Source organism: Pyxicephalus adspersus, chromosome 6 (assembly GCF_032062135.1).
Source record: "Pyxicephalus adspersus chromosome 6, UCB_Pads_2.0, whole genome shotgun sequence".
NCBI lineage: Eukaryota > Metazoa > Chordata > Amphibia > Anura > Pyxicephalidae > Pyxicephalus > Pyxicephalus adspersus.
The window spans coordinates 19302303-19312852 of NC_092863.1; the positions used below are offsets into that span (position 1 = coordinate 19302303).

Genomic DNA, 10550 nt, shown 5'->3' on the forward strand with positions numbered 1-10550 from the left:
TTTTTTTCGGTCGGAAATTTAAACTACCTTTGCTGTTGGTTCCCATCTGAGTGTTTCTTTCACTAATTGGTAGGAAATAGTAGACAATAGTTTCAGTGTTTGGGGGCAAATCCTTAAAGTTCTAGAGGAAACCATTTCCTACTTTGATTTTAATGTCCGCTCAATAAATAATTGGAAACTCGCATAAGTAGTCTGTTTTAATTGGAAATTACAGTTTCCACCGGCTTCATCTTAAACCTACTGAAGCTTTAATAATGGTCTCCAAATAAAGAGAATAAACGACTTGTGAGTCAATTCTTGTCTCTTGTGGGAGACCCTACATGTAGACAGGGTATGACCTCGGCTTTAGAGATCTTACAAATAAGTAATCTTACAATAAAGACATTGATACCCAGTTAAATATTAACCAGTGGGCTTCTTTTTCATGTTGAAATTGCTGCCGGGTACAGAAGACAATTCTTTTTCTTTTTTTGGCTCCTGTACTAAAAAAATAAAATTAAATTGCAACATTTAAAAAAGTATCAGATATTCTATTGGGTGATCAATATAAAATGCCAATAAGCTCAATGCTGCAAGAAGGGTGTAGTTTCTTGAATGGCTTCTATCCAACTTTCTTCTTATAGGAATAGAACTTTACACATTAGGGTTGGCTCCTGTATTTAATTTTGCAGAGAGGTCCTAATATTCTATGAGGTCACCTTTCACCACTCCAGCACGTGGGGATCATTCTTTTTTGGAAGTGGTGAGATAAAGCTAGGAACTGTTTTTCTCTTGTTTGATATGGAGTGTGGGTGTGAGCCAGCCCACCTCCTCTTAGACCCACCAGCAAAGTGCAGAGTCAGGTTATCATTTGGGGGGAGAAGCTTGTAGTTCCCACCAGATGCATAGCTTTGAAGAGTTGGTCCTGCTAGGAACTGGAATTTTATCAGCTCCTCTGTCCTCCATACATTCCTGGACTGAGTTTTCACTCACCTCCAGACTTTTTTCTGACCATCAAGATGAAAGCAATTCGGCAGAACTGCAGCCAACAGCAGGGAACAGCCATAAAACTTCTGGCACTGTGATCCTCTGGAAGACCTGACAAGAAGGCAATCCTGCTCCTCTGACCATCTCTACATCTGATATATGTGTTTCCCAGCCAGCAATAACAGGTCGGCCAGCAATGAGTGCTCTGCAGGAGAGATGACCTCTGACAGGTCCTTCATTCTCTTGTAGTATTTCATGAATAATATTGTAACCTATATTATCAGGTGAGTTTATATAGGCACAATGTCAGCCACATAGACACACATAAATTGTATTGTTGAATGTTCCATATTAATATTAGGTGGATGCACCAGTGGGTGCTAATAGTATTAACAAGCTTTTTGTAATTGGAAAGCATTGATACAGATCCGTTACAATTTTACAATCTACTCTCAGTACTTATTTTCTCGAAGTAATAACTTTTATCTTGAATCCAGCGAGGAAATGAATAATTAACTGGCTGTGATGTGTGTTTTGTGGCCTGATGCCAGGGCCACGTGTAATAAAGGATATATAGCCACCGGTCCATGCTTTTCCAGGTCACAGTGATTTGTGACACAGTTAAAAATATGTGCTAATAATATTTAAAGACCAGTAAGTCACAGGCTGATGGAGGATTATATATGAGATTTGATATATATCACTGGGATGCAAGGCTACTCAAAGAGAACACGTGGCTGCAACAAAGAGTATACACGACTATGTACATAATATTCACAATCTGAATAAATCCTTTATTTATTATTTGGCCTGACAAGCAGTTTTATATTTATATATGTCAGGGGCCTGGCTGCGTAAAATCCGAAAATGGGAAACATTGAAATCATCGTTTTTATAATAGTGGACTATTTATCAAACATATGATGGGCATACCTACAAAAATCACATTAAAAAAAACAGATGTTTTGTACAGATACGGAATTTTGTTTTGTACGGAATTTGTACAGATGTCTTGTTTTTGGTTAAGGATTTCCGCAATTTTAGAATAGCATAAACCATCGATATTTATAAATCTGATGGAAATAAAATTAAGTTGTGTTCATTTTGCATTCCTAATCATATGCAAGAGAATTGGTTAGCGCAGGATTGTAAAACTTGAGCACAGTTTTAGGTGAATACAACTGAACATTCTATGTTCCTATATCAACCTTTATTAGAATTGAGAATTCTAGGGGTATTAAAGCTGGCTGTGATAAATAGTATGGAGTCCAGCAACAGGACATAAATAAATGACATATATGTAATTGCTTAATACACCTGATTTATTATTCAAAAAAGTGATTCTAATAAAATATCATGGTCTAATTTACAAAAGCAACACTGTTACAGCCTAAACTTCAAATGTTTAGGAATATAGCCATTTATATTTTTATTAAATTCCCTTGTACCAAATTAAAGAAACTAATGTACATCTGACTCGCACGCACTTCCTATGGGAGTGATTCACCAAGGACTAAATTGTTCACCAGAATTGGCTCCCAGTGTTCTATACAAAGACTAGGTTATATGAAGGGGATGCAACATTAGCTGCGAACATATAAAGGATTTGCAGTTTATAAAATCCCTAAATAGAACAGATTACTCAGACATTGTGATTGCTGCATTTGTACAAATTGGTTATTTTATTATATACCTGGTAAATATTTTGTTGATTTGATCCCACAGATCCTTTCTGCTCTCCATTCCTGTTGCTCATCGGCATATACTGGACAAGAATATTAAACTGGTAAGTTTAGTTCTACAGAATTTATCAAAGGGGGATTACTAAAATAATAATTTTAACTAGCATCTTCTCAGCCCCTATATTTGTTTCTTTTAGTTACTTATTATGAAACATGAAAAAATACTTTTCTTGCAATCATTTTTTTAATGTGTTGAAGACATATACAACTATAACCAGATGGTGGCGAAGTGCAGGGAAAAGACAGCAATAAAACTAAAGCAGTATAGAGACTGTTAAGTGTAAAAGCTCAATAGTAATAGGAGGTGTCAGCGTTGTGACACGCCCCCTACAGGGGGTCTCTATTATTGTGCCCCTGTAATATGTAACCAATTCCACTTTGTAATCATTTAAAGGTTTAATTGACTCAGGCATCCCCTGCATTACCCTGACAAGGTGTCTGTTAGCTCTTCTAGTCAGATAAGACAGATTGTCAAGCAGCTCTCAGCACCTCCCCAATTTATAAGAGGTATGTATGCACATCTGTACTCTGTTTAAAGCTCAGGTTTTGGTAGGTCCTTAGGTCAATCAAAGACTTATTTACTGCTTACCTGGTTTATATTGTTTGCATAATATATATTATATATTATTCAAATATTACAGTACTTATGCAAGCTAATTTACTAAAGGAGAGTTATCACACAAATAATTGAGGTTGATTCACTAATAGATTTTAGGACATTCACACAAAAAAAGAGTTAATAATCACTTTTATTATCCAATTATGTAAAATGCATACACCTGTTTACTGAATACATCTGTAAACAGTCAGAAAAATTGAACAAACAGGATTTTTTGTGTGGAGATTCCAGACTACTTTAGTAAATCAGCCCAATGACCTATAGAAAATGAAACCCAACACACTGAACATTATCCAAATTGATAAACATAACTTAGAGAATTAAAAAAAAAAAACACCTACTAGATTGTAAGCTCTTCAGGCCAGGGTCCTCTCCTCCTTTATCACTGCCTGTATTCGTCTGTCATTTGCAACCCCTATTTAATGTACAGCGCTGCGTAATATGTTGGTGCTATATAAATCCTGTTTATTATTAATAATAATGATAATAATATTAATAATAATTGGACACATATTCATCTTATTCACTAAGTGAACATTTTGCAAAACGAAAAGTCTTCCTGAAACTCCTGTAATATTAAAGATCCCAGCAAAGCTCAATGGATCCAGGTCATAAATTCAGTCTGTTTAATTGATATATAATACAGTTCTTTACACCTTACCTAAATTTACATAGCTGGGTATATATTTGCTGGTCTTGTTAATAATTGTGCATGGTATTTACTTGGTAATTCCTCCAAAAGGAGTGTGAAAGGAGGTGTGCAGAACACATAGAGCTTCCATATGGCTCTCACTGCACTAAACTGGCAAAGCCAATATCTTACTGGATTCTAGTTTTCAGCAACCCCCACCCTATCTATCTACATCCATGACAAACCACATGGGTGTGCCTAGCAACTTTGCTGCTGTGATACTGTAGAGGTGATTTTCCTAAACAGAAGTGATAGAATAATTTTGGGCACTTCAGTTATCCAATCATGAGCAAACTGCATATTTAAAGGGAGCCCAAGCTTACCAAGCTTACTTTGAACATTCTCTCCTTCCATTGTGGAACAACCCCTAGGTAACTTGGAGCCCTTATCACCACACATATTTGCTTCTGTGCACATTAATGATTGTTTAAACTGGTTTACATAACCAGTCATTTCCTTTGTATCAACAAGTGAGATTTGTTAAAGCTATTACAGGAAAAAAAACAGATTTCTTTTTAGCCAGTTCACTTCAATCAATGAGTGAGATTCACGTCTTATCTTTAGAGTTATCATAAACCTGAATGAATGCTGAAAGGGAAGTCAAGCTAGGTTTTGTGTTATGCTAAGTAATACACGATGGAATATTATTTACTGAGATGTACAATTGGATGAAAATGTTCAGTCAACCAAAAAATGAATCACAAATTCTAGTTATATTCTTATTTATGATTAATATTTGACCAGAATGGTGACTGAAAGTTTTTGGGTTGGTTGGGTCACCACCATATTGAGATTGTAACCACTTGTGGTTTAATTATCTATAATGTTGAAAAAAAAAAACTATAATTCAGATTTGTTATAAAACAAGTGTATACATTGAATGAAGTCAATTTTAAAGGATGACATTCAATTCAGTTCAATATTGACTGCACTATTGCCCTAAAATCATACATATGCCTATAGTTAATCTGCTAATAAATCTTCTTCAAAAACTCGCAACACTAAAAAGGTTACAAAATAGATGTATTTATAATGAATGCCAGAATTTTGGCATTATTAGGCACCTTCCGTGGAATATTTTGCTATATTTCAGCCACATAATTGTGAAGCTGATCTGTTTTTTATGGAGTGTGATGTGTTTAAATATAGTTTAATATTAAGTCGCTGAATCTGAATATATTATACCAATTATACGTTTGGTGAATGTTATTGAAAAGGTCACTGAGACTCTTTTACTCAGTTGTGTACTATGCAAGATAGCAAAAACCTTTTTAAAACCAAAAGTGAATAAGCCATCTGTTAGTTGCACAAGGATGCGATAGCTGGATCCCAATTTTATTCCCCTACCATAAATGAGGCCAACAGTCCTTATAATGTTTTCTATGAGCTGTGCGATTAGGAGGGTTTAATGAAATACCGTAACAGGGTTTCTGTTAATTGTATTGAATAGTGTAGAATAGAATAGAATAATACAGTTTTATAAACTTCTGTTTGGTATAATGTTTCATTTACATATTATTATACAGGAAGTTTACACAACTGTTTTTACACAGCCCAGAATGACCTCCTCACTTTCAGACTGCCTCTGTCTGAACAAGTTCCCTTTTCCTGATGGATAAAGTGTATTTCCAGGCAAAATCCTAAATACACCTATGCATAGCAGTTTAGCACATTAAAAAGAAATAGGAGAGGTAGCATTGTTTTTTTATTCTAAATATTAAACATCCTATCGAAATAAATAAATAATGCACAAAACCACATACATGCTGCAACTTTAGTGCCAGGCTGTTTCTCCTGCTTAGTTGAAAAAAAATGTAACTATAAGTCTGTATATGCAATCCAAGTGCAGGCAAATGTTGATGAAAATGAGAAGTAACATGTGCAAAAACAATTGCCTAAGTGTAAAAGGGGGCCCTCCCTACATATCTACAATGAAACCCATGGGATCTAAAGTGTGATGATAAGGTATGTAAAGAGTATGCCTGTCACTGAACTGATGTCCAAACTTCTGCATGTACTCTGACACAGGGTACTATAGGTAACAGATATCTGACCCATACCATTATGTATACTTGGGCTTGAAGAGTGGGCATTGGAAAGCCCATAATTATAAAAAGGATGTGAACGATATAAAAATGTGTGAATAAATACAAAGGGCGAGATAAGTTAGGAGAGGCCTGTGACTAAGTGTAATGCAGATGTAAATATTTTGTAGCTTTAAACAGCAATAAATAAAGTATATACTATTCACAGCATAACAATAAAATGACACAACAGTAAAGTTTGAGAACTGCTTTGAGTATACAAGCTGGTGAGAATAATCAGACTTGTCAAGGTATCACCCTAAATTACCCCTCAAAAAATATACTAACATATTTTTTATTACTCACTGTGACATCATTACCAGTCTTGTAAAAGGGGCAACTGTTGGGCTCCTTCAAAACTACATCTACCATTAGCCATTTAGATAAAGGCATTGAGGCCTATGGGATTCATGGCAGCAGCATTCTTTGTTGGGAAAGGAATCACTGCATGAATGTATAGTAGGATGTGTGGGGTAGGTAAAATTTTGTAACCCAGCAGTAAGAGTTGTCAACTTTGCTTAGATTGTTATTGCAGCAAAGGGTCTGTGTTGTCAGCATAAACAGGAAGTACAGGAAATACACTGGATTTCTGCCAGAACAGGTTTTTTCCTTTGCTTGTCATTTATTTCAAATATTCTTTTTTTAATGCCAAATGCCAATGCCAATCTTGGGTAGCTCTGGAGATTATGGGCAGCAACCAATGGGCACATTTTAGCTATTGTTCCCCAGTTAATAAGCTGGTAGCAGCATGCCCCCTGCCCCAATACACACATGCTTCTGCATTTCCTCAATAGTTTTTTTTATTACTAATGTGACTTTCCTCTGTCTTTGGTTTGTCTGTGTATATCCTATGTATAAACACTATCCAACTTCTCCTGGTAGGTGAGGTAGGTGGTAGTGGCTAGAGCCCATCTATGTACTAAAGAACACCGCCAATGTCTACTCCAAAAACAAAGATATAAAGAATATACAGTATTTACACGTCTTCTATTTTTATTATTGCCGTAGGAGAAAAAGTGACTTATACTTGTGTTAGTGATAAGTGCTTATTCAAATTAATATACTGCTACGCTAACTTAAACAAGTATAAGTTAATTCACTTTTAAAAAGTAATGTTCACTAAGTTTTTCCAAAAGATTGTGAAGCTGTGTTCACTTTAATCATCCAATAACATGTAAACAAATGACCAACATTTTACTATTTGCACATCATTGGATTTTCAAACTTTTAAAAGTTTTCTAAACTGAACAACATCTGTTCTTTTAGTTAGCAAATGAACTCCCAGTGTCCAGTGAAGTGAAGTTAGTTGGACAACATTTAATAAATAACAGTATAATATACAGTTTTGATAGATACATTTAAACTTGGAAAACTACATTCTACAAATTTTGGTCAGTGATTTTAATATAAGTTATGAGACTTTTAACTTAGTAAAGAAGATGACATTGTGCTCACTTCAGTTGTCCTGTCATGTGCAAATAAAGCCCTATGTTTTGCCTGTAGGTGTTTGGGTATTCGGAGTGACCATTTATGTTGCACTGTATTCCTTTATTATATCATCACCTGGGAATAGGTTACAGTGGGCCTGTTCTGCTGCTTTCTGCCTATACTTTTCATAGCATATATTAATGTTTATACATTAAATTGTATTTTAGGCCAAAATGGGTTTTGGGGAGTGTTGAGAAAGATTGGTGTCAGGCTTGCTGTCTGTATCCCCCCGCCCCCCATTTATCTGGTATTCTATCTGATTCTTTCTTGGTAACTTAAAGAGAGTGACGAGAAATCCTGTTCTCATCCAGTAGAGCACCTGTTTAGGGGTCACAGCTGTTCAAAAGAAGATATTCTCTTAGTTGGAGAGATTTCTACTCACTTCCTATTGTAACTCGAGGAGAGGAAGTGATGGGAAATCCACCTAACATGAAAGGCAAAAAACGGTTCCTATGTCATACTTTACTATTGAAATCTAAGCAAAAATAAAATTTGTGAAACTTTTTTCTAACCTGTCACATGTATATAAATCTATAAAATAATAAAAAACTATATCTGAAATATTTTTTATTATTATTTTAAAGTTTGTGCAACTCCTCTCTAACCTGTCACATTTATATAAAATATTTAAAAAATATATCTGAAATATTTTTTATTATTATTTTAAAGTTTGTGCAACTCTTCTCTAACCTGTCACATTTATATAAAATATTTTTAAAATATATATAAATTATTTTTTTATTATTATTTTAAAGTTTGTGCAACTCTTCTCTAACCTGCCACATTCATATAAATCTATACAATGTTTAAAAAAATATATCTGAAATATGTTTATTATTTTCAAGTTTGTGCAACTCTTCCCTAACCTGTCACATTCATATATATCTATAAAATATTTAAAAAAATATATCTGAAATATTTGTTATTATTTTAAAGTTTGTTCAACTCTTCTCCAACCTGTCACATTCATATAAATCTTTAAAATATTTTAAAAATATATATGACATTTTTTTGTGGTATTATTTTATATTTCATTTATATTAAAAACAAGAAAAGCAAACATTTAATTCTTCAAACAAGTAAAATCTGCCAGTGCTACCTGTAGCCTTCAATTGTTCCTTTATACCAAAGCAAATGGATATCTCATGTTGCCCTAATAACAACATTCCATGCCTGTCTTTACACCAGCAGTGTCTGCAAACCCCTCCAAGCATCTGCAGTACCATTTGCATCTAGTCTGCAGACTGACATATGTCACCTTAGTGCATTCCTATCGAGCATTATTTACATTTTTGAAAGCAGCAATGCCCCAGAGGAAGGTGCATAAAAAATTAACCCTTGCAGCACCATAGCACTGTGCACTAGGGGAATGTGGTGCTGGCCTCTCCAGCAATACAGGGGTTAATCTGGAAAGCAGATATAAAAAAAAGAAAGCTCTATGTAACAACAGCCATCGTAGGTGAGTTCAAATAGTCTATTAGCATAGACTGGCACATAATTGAGCAGCAGAAGTCTTGCTACTAGACTAGGCCTGTGTCCACGTCTGTAATTAGCATAATCCCTCAGCGGTGACGCTGTCTTTAGAGCAATAGCAGCCATTGTGGTGTAAAAAGCAAATGGTGATTTTTGGAATTTTTTTTTGGGGCGATAATTATCTCATTGCCGGAGAAGACGGTAATGGCGGCGTTATGGGGGATTTTTTTGCTGCTGGATCTCGTTGAGGAGCTGAGGCCATTGTTAGCAGAGTAGGGCGGTGTATAGGGCAGCCTTGAAGCTCAGCTTGTCCATTGAAAGCCCTGAGATTAGCACGGATCTCCTTCCAGCTGTACAGGAGCCGACCTTCCCTCCTGGGCTCCCCATGCTTCTCACCAGGCTGCCAGCTCGGTGCCTATTGATTGAGCTCGGATATATATGATGTCTGCTAGCGGTTTGCTCGTCAGAGTCTGCTAAGGTAAGCTGGACCCAAATAGTCTATCAGTGAATGGCGGAGTCCCAGTGATTTATGACCATATGACTGCAATCTCGGTTCAAGAAGAGTTCACAGCTGCCTTAAGCTCCCCTCCGCTCACACACTTTCCATATTTCTTAGCTGCTCATTAAACATCTATTTACTGCAATCTGTTTAGGTGAAGAATGGAAGAAATACAAGTAGCAAAATACAGCCTATTTATTTCTGCCATGTACATGCACGCCAAGGTGCGCTCAGCTATTGTCTCTGCCTCCTGGCTCTTCTTTTTAGATTGGCTTTTATACCTTTATTATATTTTAAATCGTTTCTGTGATTTTCTTTTATTTCTCAATTGTATTAAATAGATCGCACGTTTGTTTTCCTTACTGTTAGTAAATATTCAGCCGTCTTTATTTATTACTGAAGTCTTTTTGGGCGAATGTAAAGTGAATTTAGTAATAAAGTTCCATTTAGATAGGTACAGTTATTAAGTTATTATTTTATTAAAAAAATCAGGTCTAAAATAAGAAAGGTGGGGGGAGTGCCAACTAATTGGAACACCATATCATTTAATATTTATTATTCAGGTAGAGAGTTTTTTTTAACACAATTCCTTGGAGTAAATAATTAGGACTTCGACAAAGATAAATGAGCGACATTTGTGACGTGTGGAGAGACGAGGTACAAAAGCTGCCCAGACCAGACTCACTCTCCTATCTTCCATTATTATCCATCCCCAAACATTTTATTATCTGCGAGGTAGAGAGTGGGGTCACAACTCCAAAATATTGGGGCCTTATATGATACATACAACAGCTTTCCCATAATAATGTGCAGTGCCATTCTGTATTGTATTAATTAATAGACACATTGGTGTTGTTTATTTAATCAAGGCAAAAATATTTGACATATATAGTATTTTTTTTTATTTTTTTTTATATGTGTATGTTGATGTGTGATATTTATATCTATCCATATGTGTATATATATATATATAAATATATATATATAT

At 35.2% G+C, this 10550-nt stretch overlaps 1 protein-coding gene across 1 annotated transcript in view; it reads left to right on the forward strand.

Annotated features, from left to right (window-relative positions):
• HOXB4 (homeobox B4) overlaps positions 1-10550 on the forward strand; it is a 24097-nt gene that overhangs the window by 9157 nt on the left and 4390 nt on the right. The window contains exon 4 of the mRNA XM_072414863.1: positions 2692-2752. The gene's annotated coding sequence lies outside the window, so the exon portion shown is untranslated. The remainder of the gene's footprint in view (positions 1-2691; positions 2753-10550) is intronic.